This window comes from Danio rerio, chromosome 20, assembly GCF_052040795.2.
Source record: "Danio rerio strain M-AB ecotype USA chromosome 20, GRCz13ab, whole genome shotgun sequence".
In the NCBI taxonomy this organism is placed as follows: Eukaryota; Metazoa; Chordata; class Actinopteri; order Cypriniformes; family Danionidae; genus Danio; species Danio rerio.
This window is the reverse complement of record NC_141040.1, coordinates 10156311-10169916: the sequence shown is the minus strand read 5'-3', so window position 1 is coordinate 10169916 and position 13606 is coordinate 10156311. Positions and strand designations below refer to the sequence as shown.

General features: G+C 42.7%; 40 non-coding genes across 40 annotated transcripts; all 40 read left to right on the top strand.

Annotated features, from left to right (window-relative positions):
• The first annotated feature begins 33 nt into the window (after nt 1-33).
• On the top strand, nt 34-145 carry trnal-caa (transfer RNA leucine (anticodon CAA)). The gene is made up of 2 exons: nt 34-71; nt 100-145. It is a non-coding gene; the product is annotated as a tRNA-Leu (tRNA).
• Nucleotides 146-497: 352 nt separating this feature from the next.
• Nucleotides 498-609, top strand: trnal-caa (transfer RNA leucine (anticodon CAA)). The gene is made up of 2 exons: nt 498-535; nt 564-609. It is a non-coding gene; the product is annotated as a tRNA-Leu (tRNA).
• Nucleotides 610-701: 92 nt separating this feature from the next.
• trnal-caa (transfer RNA leucine (anticodon CAA)) lies at nt 702-813 on the top strand. Its single transcript has 2 exons — nt 702-739; nt 768-813. It is a non-coding gene; the product is annotated as a tRNA-Leu (tRNA).
• Nucleotides 814-933: 120 nt separating this feature from the next.
• On the top strand, nt 934-1045 carry trnal-caa (transfer RNA leucine (anticodon CAA)). The gene is made up of 2 exons: nt 934-971; nt 1000-1045. It is a non-coding gene; the product is annotated as a tRNA-Leu (tRNA).
• A 732-nt stretch (nt 1046-1777) lies between these two features.
• On the top strand, nt 1778-1889 carry trnal-caa (transfer RNA leucine (anticodon CAA)). The gene is made up of 2 exons: nt 1778-1815; nt 1855-1889. It is a non-coding gene; the product is annotated as a tRNA-Leu (tRNA).
• A 296-nt stretch (nt 1890-2185) lies between these two features.
• trnal-caa (transfer RNA leucine (anticodon CAA)) lies at nt 2186-2297 on the top strand. Its single transcript has 2 exons — nt 2186-2223; nt 2252-2297. It is a non-coding gene; the product is annotated as a tRNA-Leu (tRNA).
• A 120-nt stretch (nt 2298-2417) lies between these two features.
• trnal-caa (transfer RNA leucine (anticodon CAA)) lies at nt 2418-2529 on the top strand. The gene is made up of 2 exons: nt 2418-2455; nt 2495-2529. It is a non-coding gene; the product is annotated as a tRNA-Leu (tRNA).
• Nucleotides 2530-2649: 120 nt separating this feature from the next.
• trnal-caa (transfer RNA leucine (anticodon CAA)) lies at nt 2650-2761 on the top strand. The gene is made up of 2 exons: nt 2650-2687; nt 2716-2761. It is a non-coding gene; the product is annotated as a tRNA-Leu (tRNA).
• A 324-nt stretch (nt 2762-3085) lies between these two features.
• Nucleotides 3086-3197, top strand: trnal-caa (transfer RNA leucine (anticodon CAA)). The gene is made up of 2 exons: nt 3086-3123; nt 3152-3197. It is a non-coding gene; the product is annotated as a tRNA-Leu (tRNA).
• A 296-nt stretch (nt 3198-3493) lies between these two features.
• trnal-cag (transfer RNA leucine (anticodon CAG)) lies at nt 3494-3605 on the top strand. The gene is made up of 2 exons: nt 3494-3531; nt 3560-3605. It is a non-coding gene; the product is annotated as a tRNA-Leu (tRNA).
• Nucleotides 3606-4189: 584 nt separating this feature from the next.
• On the top strand, nt 4190-4301 carry trnal-caa (transfer RNA leucine (anticodon CAA)). Its single transcript has 2 exons — nt 4190-4227; nt 4256-4301. It is a non-coding gene; the product is annotated as a tRNA-Leu (tRNA).
• A 528-nt stretch (nt 4302-4829) lies between these two features.
• trnal-caa (transfer RNA leucine (anticodon CAA)) lies at nt 4830-4941 on the top strand. The gene is made up of 2 exons: nt 4830-4867; nt 4896-4941. It is a non-coding gene; the product is annotated as a tRNA-Leu (tRNA).
• Nucleotides 4942-5033: 92 nt separating this feature from the next.
• On the top strand, nt 5034-5145 carry trnal-caa (transfer RNA leucine (anticodon CAA)). The gene is made up of 2 exons: nt 5034-5071; nt 5100-5145. It is a non-coding gene; the product is annotated as a tRNA-Leu (tRNA).
• A 120-nt stretch (nt 5146-5265) lies between these two features.
• trnal-caa (transfer RNA leucine (anticodon CAA)) lies at nt 5266-5377 on the top strand. Its single transcript has 2 exons — nt 5266-5303; nt 5332-5377. It is a non-coding gene; the product is annotated as a tRNA-Leu (tRNA).
• Nucleotides 5378-5469: 92 nt separating this feature from the next.
• Nucleotides 5470-5581, top strand: trnal-caa (transfer RNA leucine (anticodon CAA)). Its single transcript has 2 exons — nt 5470-5507; nt 5536-5581. It is a non-coding gene; the product is annotated as a tRNA-Leu (tRNA).
• Nucleotides 5582-5933: 352 nt separating this feature from the next.
• On the top strand, nt 5934-6045 carry trnal-caa (transfer RNA leucine (anticodon CAA)). The gene is made up of 2 exons: nt 5934-5971; nt 6000-6045. It is a non-coding gene; the product is annotated as a tRNA-Leu (tRNA).
• A 92-nt stretch (nt 6046-6137) lies between these two features.
• On the top strand, nt 6138-6249 carry trnal-caa (transfer RNA leucine (anticodon CAA)). The gene is made up of 2 exons: nt 6138-6175; nt 6204-6249. It is a non-coding gene; the product is annotated as a tRNA-Leu (tRNA).
• Nucleotides 6250-6369: 120 nt separating this feature from the next.
• trnal-caa (transfer RNA leucine (anticodon CAA)) lies at nt 6370-6481 on the top strand. The gene is made up of 2 exons: nt 6370-6407; nt 6436-6481. It is a non-coding gene; the product is annotated as a tRNA-Leu (tRNA).
• Nucleotides 6482-6573: 92 nt separating this feature from the next.
• On the top strand, nt 6574-6685 carry trnal-caa (transfer RNA leucine (anticodon CAA)). Its single transcript has 2 exons — nt 6574-6611; nt 6640-6685. It is a non-coding gene; the product is annotated as a tRNA-Leu (tRNA).
• Nucleotides 6686-6805: 120 nt separating this feature from the next.
• On the top strand, nt 6806-6917 carry trnal-caa (transfer RNA leucine (anticodon CAA)). The gene is made up of 2 exons: nt 6806-6843; nt 6872-6917. It is a non-coding gene; the product is annotated as a tRNA-Leu (tRNA).
• Nucleotides 6918-7009: 92 nt separating this feature from the next.
• Nucleotides 7010-7121, top strand: trnal-caa (transfer RNA leucine (anticodon CAA)). Its single transcript has 2 exons — nt 7010-7047; nt 7087-7121. It is a non-coding gene; the product is annotated as a tRNA-Leu (tRNA).
• A 352-nt stretch (nt 7122-7473) lies between these two features.
• trnal-caa (transfer RNA leucine (anticodon CAA)) lies at nt 7474-7585 on the top strand. Its single transcript has 2 exons — nt 7474-7511; nt 7540-7585. It is a non-coding gene; the product is annotated as a tRNA-Leu (tRNA).
• A 296-nt stretch (nt 7586-7881) lies between these two features.
• On the top strand, nt 7882-7993 carry trnal-caa (transfer RNA leucine (anticodon CAA)). Its single transcript has 2 exons — nt 7882-7919; nt 7959-7993. It is a non-coding gene; the product is annotated as a tRNA-Leu (tRNA).
• A 120-nt stretch (nt 7994-8113) lies between these two features.
• trnal-caa (transfer RNA leucine (anticodon CAA)) lies at nt 8114-8225 on the top strand. The gene is made up of 2 exons: nt 8114-8151; nt 8180-8225. It is a non-coding gene; the product is annotated as a tRNA-Leu (tRNA).
• A 92-nt stretch (nt 8226-8317) lies between these two features.
• Nucleotides 8318-8429, top strand: trnal-caa (transfer RNA leucine (anticodon CAA)). Its single transcript has 2 exons — nt 8318-8355; nt 8384-8429. It is a non-coding gene; the product is annotated as a tRNA-Leu (tRNA).
• Nucleotides 8430-8549: 120 nt separating this feature from the next.
• trnal-uaa (transfer RNA leucine (anticodon UAA)) lies at nt 8550-8661 on the top strand. Its single transcript has 2 exons — nt 8550-8587; nt 8627-8661. It is a non-coding gene; the product is annotated as a tRNA-Leu (tRNA).
• A 352-nt stretch (nt 8662-9013) lies between these two features.
• On the top strand, nt 9014-9125 carry trnal-caa (transfer RNA leucine (anticodon CAA)). Its single transcript has 2 exons — nt 9014-9051; nt 9080-9125. It is a non-coding gene; the product is annotated as a tRNA-Leu (tRNA).
• A 282-nt stretch (nt 9126-9407) lies between these two features.
• trnal-caa (transfer RNA leucine (anticodon CAA)) lies at nt 9408-9519 on the top strand. Its single transcript has 2 exons — nt 9408-9445; nt 9474-9519. It is a non-coding gene; the product is annotated as a tRNA-Leu (tRNA).
• A 584-nt stretch (nt 9520-10103) lies between these two features.
• Nucleotides 10104-10215, top strand: trnal-caa (transfer RNA leucine (anticodon CAA)). Its single transcript has 2 exons — nt 10104-10141; nt 10170-10215. It is a non-coding gene; the product is annotated as a tRNA-Leu (tRNA).
• Nucleotides 10216-10307: 92 nt separating this feature from the next.
• On the top strand, nt 10308-10419 carry trnal-caa (transfer RNA leucine (anticodon CAA)). Its single transcript has 2 exons — nt 10308-10345; nt 10374-10419. It is a non-coding gene; the product is annotated as a tRNA-Leu (tRNA).
• Nucleotides 10420-10539: 120 nt separating this feature from the next.
• On the top strand, nt 10540-10651 carry trnal-caa (transfer RNA leucine (anticodon CAA)). Its single transcript has 2 exons — nt 10540-10577; nt 10606-10651. It is a non-coding gene; the product is annotated as a tRNA-Leu (tRNA).
• Nucleotides 10652-11003: 352 nt separating this feature from the next.
• trnal-caa (transfer RNA leucine (anticodon CAA)) lies at nt 11004-11115 on the top strand. Its single transcript has 2 exons — nt 11004-11041; nt 11070-11115. It is a non-coding gene; the product is annotated as a tRNA-Leu (tRNA).
• Nucleotides 11116-11207: 92 nt separating this feature from the next.
• Nucleotides 11208-11319, top strand: trnal-caa (transfer RNA leucine (anticodon CAA)). The gene is made up of 2 exons: nt 11208-11245; nt 11274-11319. It is a non-coding gene; the product is annotated as a tRNA-Leu (tRNA).
• Nucleotides 11320-11615: 296 nt separating this feature from the next.
• Nucleotides 11616-11727, top strand: trnal-caa (transfer RNA leucine (anticodon CAA)). Its single transcript has 2 exons — nt 11616-11653; nt 11682-11727. It is a non-coding gene; the product is annotated as a tRNA-Leu (tRNA).
• A 120-nt stretch (nt 11728-11847) lies between these two features.
• Nucleotides 11848-11959, top strand: trnal-caa (transfer RNA leucine (anticodon CAA)). Its single transcript has 2 exons — nt 11848-11885; nt 11914-11959. It is a non-coding gene; the product is annotated as a tRNA-Leu (tRNA).
• A 324-nt stretch (nt 11960-12283) lies between these two features.
• On the top strand, nt 12284-12395 carry trnal-caa (transfer RNA leucine (anticodon CAA)). Its single transcript has 2 exons — nt 12284-12321; nt 12350-12395. It is a non-coding gene; the product is annotated as a tRNA-Leu (tRNA).
• A 120-nt stretch (nt 12396-12515) lies between these two features.
• Nucleotides 12516-12627, top strand: trnal-caa (transfer RNA leucine (anticodon CAA)). The gene is made up of 2 exons: nt 12516-12553; nt 12582-12627. It is a non-coding gene; the product is annotated as a tRNA-Leu (tRNA).
• Nucleotides 12628-12719: 92 nt separating this feature from the next.
• trnal-caa (transfer RNA leucine (anticodon CAA)) lies at nt 12720-12831 on the top strand. Its single transcript has 2 exons — nt 12720-12757; nt 12786-12831. It is a non-coding gene; the product is annotated as a tRNA-Leu (tRNA).
• Nucleotides 12832-12951: 120 nt separating this feature from the next.
• Nucleotides 12952-13063, top strand: trnal-caa (transfer RNA leucine (anticodon CAA)). The gene is made up of 2 exons: nt 12952-12989; nt 13018-13063. It is a non-coding gene; the product is annotated as a tRNA-Leu (tRNA).
• Nucleotides 13064-13155: 92 nt separating this feature from the next.
• On the top strand, nt 13156-13267 carry trnal-caa (transfer RNA leucine (anticodon CAA)). Its single transcript has 2 exons — nt 13156-13193; nt 13233-13267. It is a non-coding gene; the product is annotated as a tRNA-Leu (tRNA).
• The last annotated feature ends 339 nt before the right edge of the window (nt 13268-13606 follow it).

The window sequence follows — 13606 nt, the reverse complement described above, 5'->3', positions numbered from 1 at the left end:
GTGGCTGCGCTCTGAAATTTGCCTCAAGTGTGTGTCAGAATGGCCGAGTGGTCTAAGGCGCCAGTTTCAAGATGATTCAATCTTTTCTGGAAATGTGATTTCTGGTCTCCAGTTGGAGGCGTGGGTTCAAATCCCACTTCTGACAATTGATTTTTCACATTGATTACTTTAGGAAATCTAGATAATTTACAACGTTCCAATTCTGCTGCTGTCGTGCTTTGAAATTTGCATCAATGGAGTGCACTACACTATAAACGAAGCGTGTGTCAGAATGGTCGATTGGTTCACGGCGCCAGACCCAAGGTGATATAACCTTCTTAGGTAGTGAGAATTGTGGTCTCCAGCTGGAGGCGTGGGTTCAAATCCCACTTTTGACAGTTGATTTTTCACATTAATTACTTATGGAAATCTGGATAATTTAAAACATTCTAATGCTGCTGCTGCCGTGCTTTGAAATTTGCCTCAATGGAGTGCACTACACCATAACTGAAACGTGTGTCAGAATGGCCGAGTGGTCTAAGGCGCCAGACTCAAGGTGATTAAACCTTCTCAGGTAGTGAGATTTCTGGTCTCCAGCTGGAGGCGTGGGTTCAAATCCCACTTCTGACAATTGATTTTTCACATTGATTGCATAAGGAAGTCTAGATAATTTACAAGATTTTAATGCTGTGGCTGCGCTCTGAAATTCGCCTCAAGCGTGTGTCAGAATGGCCGAGTGGTCTAAGGCGCCAGACTCAAGATGATTCAATCTTCTGTGGAAATGAGATTTCTGGTCTCCAGCAGGAGGCGTGGGTTCAAATCCCACTTCTGACAATTGAATTTTCACATTGATTGCATAAGGAAGTCTAGATAATTTACAAGATTTTAATGCTACTGCAGCCGTGCTTTGAAATTTGCCTCAATGGAGTGCAGTACACCATTAATAAAGCGTGTGTCAGAATGGCCGAGTGGTCTAAGGCGCCAGACTCAAGGTTATTCAACCTTCTCAGGTAGTGAGATTTCTGGTCTCCAGCTTGAGGCGTGGGTTCAAATCCCACTTCTGACAATTGAATTTTCACATTGATTGCATAAGGAAGTCTAGATAATTTACAAGATTTTAATGCTGTGGCTGCGCTCTGAAAATTACCTCAAGTGTGTGTCAGAATGGACGAGTGGTCTAAGGCGCCAGTTTCAGGATGATTCAATCTTCTCTGGAAATGAGATTCCTGGTCTCCAGTTGGAGGCGTGGGTTCAAATCCCACTTCTGACAATTGATTTTTCACATTGATTACTTTAGGAAATCTAGATAATTTACAACGTTCCAATTCTGCTGCTGTCGTGCTTTGAAATTTCCATCAATGGAGTGCACTACACTATATACGAAGCGTGTGTCAGAATGGTCGAGTGGTCTAAGGCACCAAACTCAAGGTGTTTCAACTTTCTCAGGTAATGAGAATTCTGGTCTCTAGCTAGAGCCGTGGGTTTAAATCCCACTTCTTACAATTAATTTTTCACATTTATTGCTTAAGGAAATCTAGATAATTTTCAAGATTCTAATGCTGTGGCTGCGCTCTGAAATTTGCTTCAAGCGTGTGTCAGAATGGCCGAGGGGTCCAAGGCGCCACACTCAAGGTGATTCTACCTTCTCAGGTAGTGAGAATTCTGGTCTCTAGCTGGAAGCGTGGGTACAAATCCCACTTCTGACAATCGATTTTTCACATTGATTGCATAAGGAAGTCTAGATAATTTACAAGATTTTAATGCTGTGGCTGCGCTCTGAAATTTGCCTCAAGCGTGTGTCAGAATGGCTGAGTGGTCTAAGGCGCCAGGCTCAAGATGATTCAATCTTCTTTGGAAATAAGATTTCCGGTCTCCAGCTGGAGGCGTGGGTTCAAATCCCACTTCTGACAATTGAATTTTCACATTGATTGCATAAGGAAATCTAGATGATTTATATGATTTTAATGCTGTGGCTGCGCTCTGAAATTTGCTTCAAGCATGTTTCAGAATGGCCGAGGGGTCCAAGGCGCCACACTCAAGGTGATTCTACCTTCTCAGGTAGTGAGAATTCTGGTCTCTAGCTGGAAGCGTGGGTTCAAATCCCACTTCTGACAATCGATTTTTCACATTGATTGCATAAGGAAGTCTACATAATTTACAAGATTTTAATGCTGTGGCTGCGCTCTGAAATTTGCCTCAAGCGTGTGTCAGAATGGCTGAGTGGTCTAAGGCGCCAGACTCAAGATGATTCAATCTTCTTTGGAAATAAGATTTCTGGTCTCCAGCTGGAGGCGTGGGTTCAAATCCCACTTCTGACAATTGATTTTTCACATTGATTACTTTAGGAAATCTAGATAATTTACAACGTTCCAATTCTGCTGCTGTCTTGCTTTGAAATTTGCATCAATGGAGTGCACTACACTATAAACGAAGCGTGTGTCAGAATGGTCGAGTGGTCCAAGGCGCCAGACTCAAGGTGATATAACCTTCTTAGGTAGTAAGAATTGTGGTCTCCAGCTGGAGGCGTGGGTTCAAATCCCACTTTTGACAATTGATTTTTCACATTGATTACTTATGGAATTCTGGATAATTTAAAACATTCTAATGCTGCTGCTGCCGTGCTTTGAAATTTGCCTCAATGGAGTGCAGTACACCATAACTGTAGCGTGTGTCAGAATGGCCGAGTGTTCTAAGGTACCAGACTCAAGGTGATTAAATTTTCTCTAGAAATGAGATTTCTGGTCTCCAGCTGGAGGCGTGGGTTCAAATCCCACTTCTGACAATTGATTTTTCACATTGATTACATAAGGAAATCTAGTTAATTTACAAGATTTGAATGCTGTGGCTGCGCTCTGAAATTTGCCTCTAGCGTGTGTCAGAATGGCTGAGTGGTCTAAGGCGCCAGACTCAAGGTGTTTCAACCTTCTCTGGTAATGAGATTTCTGTTCACTAGCTAGAGGCGTGGGTTTAAATCCCACTTCTTACAAGTAATTTTTCACATTGATTACTTAAGGAAATCTAGATAATTTTCAAAATTCTAATGCTACTGCTGCCGTGCTTTGAAATTTGCCTCAATGGAGTGCACTAGACCTTAAATAAAGCGTGTGTCAGAATGACCGAGTGGTCTAAGGCGCCAGACTCAAGGTTGTTCAATCTTCTCAGGTAGTGAGATTTCTGGTCTCCAGCTGGAGGCGTGGGTTCAAATCCCACTTCTGACAATTGAATTTTCACATTGATTGCATAAGGAAATCTAGATAATTTATATGATTTTAATGCTGTGGCTGCGCTCTGAAATTTGCTTCAAGCGTGTGTCAGAATGGCCGAGGGGTCCAAGGCGCCACACTTAAGGTGATTCTACCTTCTCAGGTAGTGAGAATTCTGGTCTCTAGCTGGAAGCGTGGATTCAAATCCCACTTCTGACAATTGATTTTTCACATTGATTGCATAAGGAAGTCTAGATAATTTACAAGATTTTAATGCTGTGGCTGCGCTCTGAAATTTGCCTCAAGTGTGTGTCAGAATGGCCGAGTGGTCTAAGGCGCCAGACTCAGGATGATTCAATCTTCTCTGGAAATGAGATTTCTGGTCTCCAGTTGGAGGCGTGGGTTCAAATCCCACTTCTGACAATTGATTTTTCACATTGATTACTTTAAGAAATCTAAATAATTTACAACGTTCCTATCCTGCTGCTGCCGTGCTTTGAAATTTGCATCAATGGAGTGCACTACACTACAAACGAAGAGTGTGTCAGAATGGTCGAGTGGTCTAAGGCGCCATACTCAAGGTGATATAACCTTCTTAGGTAGTGAGAATTGTGGTCTCCAGCTGAAGGCGTGGCTTCAGATCCCACTTTTGACAATTGATTTTTCACATTGATTACTTATGGAAATCTGGATAATTTAAAACATTCTAATGCTGCTGCTGCCGTGCTTTGAAATTTGCCTCAATGGAGTGCAGTACACCATAACTGAAGCGTGTGTCAGAATGGCCGAGTGGTCTAAGGCACCAGACTCAAGGTGTTTCAACTTTCTCAGGTAATGAGAATTCTGGTCTCTAGCTAGAGCCGTGGGTTTAAATCCCACTTCTTACAATTAATTTTTCACATTTATTACTTAAGGAAATCTAGATAATTTTCAAGATTCTAATGCTGCTGCTGCCGTGCTTTGAAATTTGCCTCAATGAAGTGCACTACACCATGAATAAAGCGTGTGTCAGAATGGCCGAGTGGTCTAAGGCGCCAGACTCAAGGTGATTCAACCTTCTCAGGTAGTGAGATTTCTGGTCTCCAGCTGGAGGCGTGGGTTGAAATCCCACTTCTGACAATTGAATTTTCACATTGATTGCATAAGGAAATCTAGATGATTGATATGTTTTTAATGCTGTGGCTGCGCTCTGAAAATTGTCTCAAGCGTGTGTTAGAATGGCCGAGGGGTCCAAGGCGCCACACTCAAGGTGATTCTACCTTCTCAGGTAGTGAGAATTCTGGTCTCTAGCTGGAGGCGTGGGTTCAAATCCCACTTCTGACAATTGATTTTTCACATTGATTGCATAAGGAAGTCTAGATAATTTACAAGATTTTAATGCTGTGGCTGCGCTCTGAAATTTGACTCAAGCGTGTGTCAGAATGGCCGAGTGGTCTAAGGCGCCAGACTCAATATGATTCAATCTTCTCTGGAAATGAGATTTCTGGTCTCCAGCTGGAGGCGTGGGTTCCAATCCCACTTCTGAAAATTGAATTTTTACATTGATTGCATAAGGAAATCTAGATAATTTACAAGATTTTAATGCTTCTGCTGCCGTGCTTTGAAATTTGCCTCAATGGAGTGCACTACACCATGAATAAAACGTGTGTCAGAATGGCCGAGTGGTCTAAGGCGCCAGACTCAAGGTGATTCAACCTTCTCAGGTAGTGAGATTTCTGGTCTCCAGCTGGAGGCGTGGGTTCAAATCCCACTTCTGACAATTGATTTTTCACATTGATTGCCTAAGGAAGTCTAGATAATTTACAAGATTTTAATGCTGTGGCTGCGCTCTGAAAATTGCCTCAAGCGTGTTTCAGAATGGCCGAGTGGTCTAAGGTGCCAGACTCAAGATGATTCAATCTTCTCTGGAAATGAGTTTTCTGGTCTCCAGCAGGAGGCGTGGGTTCAAATCCCACTTCTGACAATTGAATTTTCACATTGATTGCATAAGGAAGTCTAGATAATTTACAAGATTTTAATGCTACTGCTGCCGTGCTTTGAAATTTGCCTCAATGGAGTGCAGTACACCATGAATAAAGCGTGTGTCAGAATGGCCGAGTGGTCTAAGGCGCCAGACTCAAGGTGATTCAACCTTCTCAGGTAGTGAAATTTCTGGTCTCCAGCTGGAGGCGTTGGTTCAAATCCCATTTCTGACAATTGAATTTTCACATTGATTGCATAAGGAAGTCTAGATAATTTACAAGATTTTAATGCTGTGGCTGCGCTCTGAAATTTGCCTCAAGTGTGTGTCAGAATGGCCGAGTGGTCTAAGGCGCCAGTTTCAAGATGATTCAATCTTTTCTGGAAATGAGATTTCTGGTCTCCAGTTGGAGGCGTGGGTTCAAATCCCACTTCTGACAATTGATTTTTCACATTGATTACTTTAGGAAATCTAGATAATTTACAACGTTCCAATTCTGCTGCTGTCGTGCTTTGAAATTTGCATCAATGGAGTGCACTACACTATAAACGAAGCGTGTGTCAGAATGGTCGATTGGTTCACGGCGCCAGACCCAAGGTGATATAACCTTCTTAGGTAGTGAGAATTGTGGTCTCCAGCTGGAGGCTTGGGTTCAAATCCCACTTTTGACAGTTGATTTTTCACATTAATTACTTATGGAAATCTGGATAATTTAAAACATTCTAATGCTGCTGCTGCCGTGCTTTGAAATTTGCCTCAATGGAGTGCACTACACCACAACTGAAACGTGTGTCAGAATGGCCGAGTGGTCTAAGGCGCCAGACTCAAGGTGATTAAACCTTCTCAGGTAGTGAGATTTCTGGTCTCCAGCTGGAGGCGTGGGTTCAAATCCCACTTCTGACAATTGATTTTTCACATTGATTGCATAAGGAAGTCTAGATAATTTACAAGATTTTAATGCTGTGGCTGCGCTCTGAAATACTCCTCAAGCGTGTGTCAGAATGGCCGAGTGGTCTAAGGCGCCAGACTCAAGATGATTCAATCTTCTCTGGAAATGAGATTTCTGGTCTCCAGCAGGAGGCGTGGGTTCAAATCCCACTTCTGACAATTGAATTTTCACATTGATTGCATAAGGAAGTCTAGATAATTTACAAGATTTTAATGCTACTGCAGCCGTGCTTTGAAATTTGCCTCAATGGAGTGCAGTACACCATTAATAAAGCGTGTGTCAGAAGGGCCGAGTGGTCTAAGGCGCCAGACTCAAGGTTATTCAACCTTCTCAGGTAGTGAGATTTCTGGTCTCCAGCTGGAGGCGTGGGTTCAAATCCCACTTCTGACAATTGATTTTTCACATTGATTGCATAAGGAAGTCTAGATAATTTACAAGATTTTAATGCTGTGGCTGCGCTCTGAAATTCGCCTCAAGCATGTGTCAGAATGGCCGAGTGGTCTAAGGCGCCAGACTCAAGATGATTCAATCTTCTCTGGAAATGAGATTTCTGGTCTCCAGCAGGAGGCGTGGGTTCAAATCCCACTTCTGACAATTGAATTTTCACATTGATTGCATAAGGAAGTCTAGATAATTTACAAGATTTTAATGCTACTGCAGCCGTGCTTTGAAATTTGCCTCAATGGAGTGCAGTACACCATAAATAAAGCGTGTGTCAGAATGGCCGAGTGGTCTAAGGCGCCAGACTCAAGGTTATTCAACCTTCTCAGGTAGTGAGATTTCTGGTCTCCAGCTGGAGGCGTGGGTTCAAATCCCACTTCTGACAATTGAATTTTCACATTGATTGCATAAGGAAGTCTAGATAATTTACAAGATTTTAATGCTGTGGCTGCGCTCTGAAAATTGCCTCAAGTGTGTGTCAGAATGGCCGAGTGGTCTAAGGCGCCAGTTTCAAGATGATTCAATCTTCTCTGGAAATGAGATTCCTGGTCTCCAGTTGGAGGCGTGGGTTCAAATCCCACTTCTGACAATTGATTTTTCACATTGATTACTTTAGGAAATCTAGATAATTTACAACGTTCCAATTCTGCTGCTGTCGTGCTTTGAAATTTGCATCAATGGAGTGCACTACACTATATACAAAGCGTGTGTCAGAATGGTCGAGTTGTCCAAGGCGCCAGACTCAAGGTGATATAACCTTCTTAGGTAGTGAGAATTGTGGTCTCCAGCTGGAGGCGTGGGTTCAAATCCCACTTCTGACAATTGAATTTTCACATTGATTGCATAAGGAAATTTAGATAATTTACAAGATTTTAATGCTGCTGCTGCCGTGCTTTGAAATTTGCCTCAATAGAGTGCACTACACCATGAATAAAGCGTGTGTCAGAATGGCCGAGTGGTCTAAGGCGCCAGACTCAAGGTGATTCAACCTTCTCAGGTAGTGAGATTTCTGGTCTCCAGCTGGAGGCGTGGGTTCAAATCCCACTTCTGACAATTGAATTTTCACATTGATTGCATAAGGAAATCTAGATGATTTATATGATTTTAATGCTGTGGCTGCGCTCTGAAATTTGCTTCAAGCGTGTGTCAGAATGGCCGAGGGGTCCAAAGCGCCACACTCAAGATGATTCTACCTTCTCAGGTAGTGAGAATTCTGGTCTCTTGCTGGAAGCGTGGGTTCAAATCCCCCTTTTGACAATCGATTTTTCACATTGATTGCATAAGGAAGTCTAGATAATTTACAAGATTTTAATGCTGTGGCTGCGCTCTGAAATTTGCCTCAAGCGTGTGTCAGAATGGCCGAGTGGTCTAAGGCGCCAGACTCAAGATGATTCAATCTTCTTTGGAAATAAGATTTCTGGTCTCCAGCTGGAGTCGTGGGTTCAAATCCCACTTCTGACAATTGAATTTTCACATTGATTGCATAAGGAAATCTAGATAATTTGCAAGATTTTAATGCTGCTGCTGCCGTGCTTTGAAATTTGCCTCAATGGAGTGCACTACACCATGCATAAAGCGTGTGTCAGAATGGCCGAGTGGTCTAAGGCGCCAGACTCAAGGTGATTCAACCTTCTCAGGTAGCGAGATTTCTGGTCTCCAGCTGGAGGCGTGGGTTCAAATCCCACTTCTGACAATTGATTTTTCACATTGATTGCATAAGGAAGTCTAAATAATTTACAAGATTTTAATGCTGTGGCTGCGCTCTGAAATTTGCCTCAAGCGTGTGTCAGAATGGCCGAGTGGTCTAAGGCGCCAGACTCAAGATGATTCAATCTTCTCTGGAAATGAGATTTCTGGTCTCCAGTTGGAGGCGTGGGTTCAAATCCCACTTCTGACATATGATTTTTTACATTGATTACTTTAGGAAATCTAAATAATTTACAATGTTCCAATCCTGCTGCTGCCGTGCTTTGAAATTTGCATCAATGGAGTGCACTACACTATAAACGAAGCGTGTGTCAGAATGGTCGAGTGGTCTAAGGCGCCAGACTCAAGGTGATATAACCTTCTTAGGTAGTGAGAATTGTGGTCTCCAGCTGGAGGCGTGGGTTCAAATCCCACTTTTGACAGTTGATTTTTCACATTGATTACTTATGGAAATCTGGATAATTTAAAACATTCTAATGCTGCTGCTGCCGTGCTTTGAAATTTGCCTCAATGGAGTGCACTACACCATACCTGAAGCGTGTGTCAGAATGGCCGAGTGGTCTAAGGCGCCAGACTCAAGGTGTTTCAGCTTTCTCAGGTAATGAGAATTCTGGTCTCTAGCTAGAGCCGTGGGTTTAAATCCCACTTCTTACAATTAATTTTTCACATTTATTACTTAAGGAAATCTAGATAATTTTCAAGATTCTAATGCTGCTGCTGCCGTGCTTTGAAATTTGCCTCAATGGAGTGCACTACACCTTAAATGAAGCGTGTGTCAGAATGGCCGAGTGGTCTAAGGCGCCAGACTCAAGGTGATTCAACCTTCTCAGGTAGTGAGATTTCTGGTCTCCAGCTGGAGGCGTGGGTTCAAATCCCACTTCTTACAATTGATTGCATAAGGAAGTCTAGATAATTTACAAGATTTTAATGCTGTGGCTGCGCTCTGAAATATGCTTAAGCGTGTGTCATAATGGCCGAGTGGTCTAGGGCGCCAGACTCAAGATGATTCAATCTTCTCTGGAAATGAGATTTCTGGACTCCAGTTGGAGGCGTTGGTTCAAATCCAAATTCAGACAATTGAACTTTCACATTGATTGCATAAGGAAGTCTAGATAATTTACAAGATTTTAATGCTGTGGCTGCGCTCTGAAAATTGCCTCAAGTGTGTGTCAGAATGGCCGAGTGGTCTAAGGCGCCAGTTTCAAGATGATTCAATCTTCTCTGGAAATGAGATTTCTGGTCTCCAGTTGGAGGCGTGGGTTCAAATCCCACTTCTGACAATTGATTTTTCACATTGATTACTTTAGGAAATCTAGATAATTTACAACGTTCCAATTCTGCTGCTGTCGTGCTTTGAAATTTGCATCAATGGAGTGCACTACACTACAAACGAAGAGTGTGTCAGAATGGTCGAGTGGTCTAAGGCGCCAGACTCAAGGTGATATAACCTTCTTAGGTAGTGAGAATTGTGGTCTCCAGCTGAAGGCGTGGCTTCAGATCCCACTTTTGACAATTGATTTTTCACATTGATTACTTATGGAAATCTGGATAATTTATAACATTCTAATGCTGCTGCTGCCGTGCTTTGAAATTTGCCTCAATGGAGTGCAGTACACCATAACTGAAGCGTGTGTCAGAATGGCCGAGTGGTCTAAGGCACCAGACTCAAGGTGTTTCAACTTTCTCAGGTAATGAGAATTCTGGTCTCTAGCTAGAGCCGTGGGTTTAAATCCCACTTCTTACAATTAATTTTTCACATTTATTACTTAAGGAAATCTAGATAATTTTCAAAATTCTAATGCTACTGCTGCCGTGCTTTGAAATTTGCCTCAATGGAGTGCACTAGACCTTACATAAAGCGTGTGTCAGAATGGCCGAGTGGTCTAAGGCGCCAGACTCAAGGTTATTCAACCTTCTCAGGTAGTAAGATTTCTGGTCTCCAGCTGGAGGCGTGGGTTCAAATCCCACTTCTGACAATTGATTTTTCACATTGATTGCATAAGGAAATCTAGATAATTTACAAAATTTTAATGCTGTGGCTGCGCTCTGAAATTTGCCTCAAGCGTGTGTCAGAATGGCCGAGTGGTCTAAAGCGCCAGACTCAAGATGATTCAATCTTCTCTGGAAATAAGATTTCTGGTCTCCAGCTGGAGGCGTGGGTTCAAAACCCACTTCTGACAATTGAATTTTCACATTGATTGCATAAGGAAATCTAGATAATTTACAAGATTTTAATGCTGCTGCTGCCGTGCTTTGAAATTTGCCTCAATGGAGTGCACTACACCATGATAAAAGCGTGTGTCAGAATGGCCGAGTGGTCTAAGGCGCCAGACTCAAGGTGATTCAACCTTCTCAGGTGGTGAGATTTCTGGTCTCCAGCTGGAGGCGTGGGTTCAAATCCCACTTCTGACAATTGATTTTTCACATTGATCACTTATGGAAATCTAGACAATTTAAAACATTCTAATGCTGCTGCTGCCGTGCTTTGAAATTTGCCTCAATGGAGTGCACTACACCATAAATGCAGCGTGTGTCAGAATGGTCGATTGGTCCAAGGCGCCAGACCCAAGGTGATATAACCTTCTTAGGTAGTGAGAATTGTGGTCTCCAGCTGGAGGCGTGGGTTCAAAACCCACTTCTGACAATTGAATTTTCACATTGATTGCATAAGGAAATCTAGATAATTTACAAGATTTTAATGCTGCTGCTGCCGTGCTTTGAAATTTGCCTCAATGGAGTGCACTACACCATGAATAAAGCGTGTGTCAGAATGGCCGAGTGGTCTAAGGCGCCAGACTCAAGGTGATTCAACCTTCTCAGGTAGTGAGATTTCTGGTCTCCAGCTGGAGGCGTGGGTTCAAATCCCACTTCTGACAATTTAATTTTCACATTGATTGCATAAGGAAATCTAGATTATTGATATGTTTTTAATGCTGTGGCTGCGCTCTGAAAATTGCCTCAAGCGTGTGTCAGAATGGCCGAGTGGTCTAAGGCGCCAGACTCAAGATGATTCAATCTTCTCTGGAAATGAGATTTCTGGTCTCCAGTTGGAGGCGTGGGTTCAAATCCCACTTCTGACAATTGATTTTTCACATTGATTGTATAAGGAAATCTAGATGATTTATATGATTTTAATGCTGTGGCTGCGCTCTGAAATTTGCTTTAAGCGTGTGTCAGCATGGCCGAGGGGTCCAAGGCGCCACACTCAAGGTGATTCTACCTTCTCAGGTAGTGAGAATTCTGGTCTCTAGCTGGAAGCGTGGGTTCAAATCCCACTTCTGACAATTGATTTTTCACATTGATTGCATAAGGAAGTCTAGATAATTTACAAAATTTTAATGCTGTGGCTGCGCTCTGAAATTTGCCTCAAGCGTGTGTCAGAATGGCCGAGTGGTCTAAAGCGCCAGACTCAAGATGATTCAATCTTCTCTGGAAATAAGATTTCTGGTCTCCAGCTGGAGGCGTGGGTTCAAAACCCACTTCTGACAATTGAATTTTCACATTGATTGCATAAGGAAATCTAGATAATTTACAAGATTTTAATGCTGCTGCTGCCGTGCTTTGAAATTTGCCTCAATGGAGTGCACTACACCATGATAAAAGCGTGTGTCAGAATGGCCGAGTGGTCTAAGGCGCCAGACTCAAGGTGATTCAACCTTCTCAGGTGGTGAGATTTCTGGTCTCCAGCTGGAGGCGTGGGTTCAAATCCCACTTCTGACAATTGATTTTTCACATTGATCACTTATGGAAATCTAGACAATTTAAAACATTCTAATGCTGCTGCTGCCGTGCTTTGAAATTTGCCTCAATGGAGTGCACTACACCATAAATGCAGCGTGTGTCAGAATGGTCGATTGGTCCAAGGCGCCAGACCCAAGGTGATATAACCTTCTTAGGTAGTGAGAATTGTGGTCTCCAGCTGGAGGCGTGGGTTCAAAACCCACTTCTGACAATTGATTTTTCACATTGATTGCATAAGGAAGTCTAGATAATTTACAAGATTTTAATGCTGTGGCTGCGCTCTGAAATACTCCTCAAGCGTGTGTCAGAATGGCCGAGTGGTCTAAGGCGCCAGACTCAAGATGATTCAATCTTCTCTGGAAATGAGATTTCTGGTCTCCAGCAGGAGGCGTGGGTTCAAATCCCACTTCTGACAATTGAATTTTCACATTGATTGCATAAGGAAGTCTAGATAATTTACAAGATTTTAATGCTACTGCAGCCGTGCTTTGAAATTTGCCTCAATGGAGTGCAGTACACCATTAATAAAGCGTGTGTCAGAAGGGCCGAGTGGTCTAAGGCGCCAGACTCAAGGTTATTCAACCTTCTCAGGTAGTGAGATTTCTGGTCTCCAGCTGGAGGCGTGGGTTCAAATCCCACTTCTGACAATTGATTTTTCACATTGATTGCATAAGGAAGTCTAGATAATTTACAAGATTTTAATGCTGTGGCTGCGCTCTGAAATTCGCCTCAAGCATGTGTCAGAATGGCCGAGTGGTCTAAGGCGCCAGACTCAAGATGATTCAATCTTCTCTGGAAATGAGATTTCTGGTCTCCAGCAGGAGGCGTGGGTTCAAATCCCACTTCTGACAATTGAATTTTCACATTGATTGCATAAGGAAGTCTAGATAATTTACAAGATTTTAATGCTACTGCAGCCGTGCTTTGAAATTTGCCTCAATGGAGTGCAGTACACCATAAATAAAGCGTGTGTCAGAATGGCCGAGTGGTCTAAGGCGCCAGACTCAAGGTTATTCAACCTTCTCAGGTAGTGAGATTTCTGGTCTCCAGCTGGAGGCGTGGGTTCAAATCCCACTTCTGACAATTGAATTTTCACATTGATTGCATAAGGAAGTCTAGATAATTTACAAGATTTTAATGCTGTGGCTGCGCTCTGAAAATTGCCTCAAGTGTGTGTTAGAATGGCCGAGTGGTCTAAGGCGCCAGTTTCAAGATGATTCAATCTTCTCTGGAAATGAGATTCCTGGTCTCCAGTTGGAGGCGTGGGTTCAAATCCCACTTCTGACAATTGATTTTTCACATTGATTACTTTAGGAAATCTAGATAATTTACAACGTTCCAATTCTGCTGCTGTCGTGCTTTGAAATTTGCATCAATGGAGTGCACTACACTATATACAAAGCGTGTGTCAGAATGGTCGAGTTGTCCAAGGCGCCAGACTCAAGGTGATATAACCTTCTTAGGTAGTGAGAATTGTGGTCTCCAGCTGGAGGCGTGGGTTCAAATCCCACTTCTGACAATTGAATTTTCACATTGATTGCATAAGGAAATTTAGATAATTTACAAGATTTTAATGCTGCTGCTGCCGTGCTTTGAAATTTGCCTCAATAGAGTGCACTACACCAT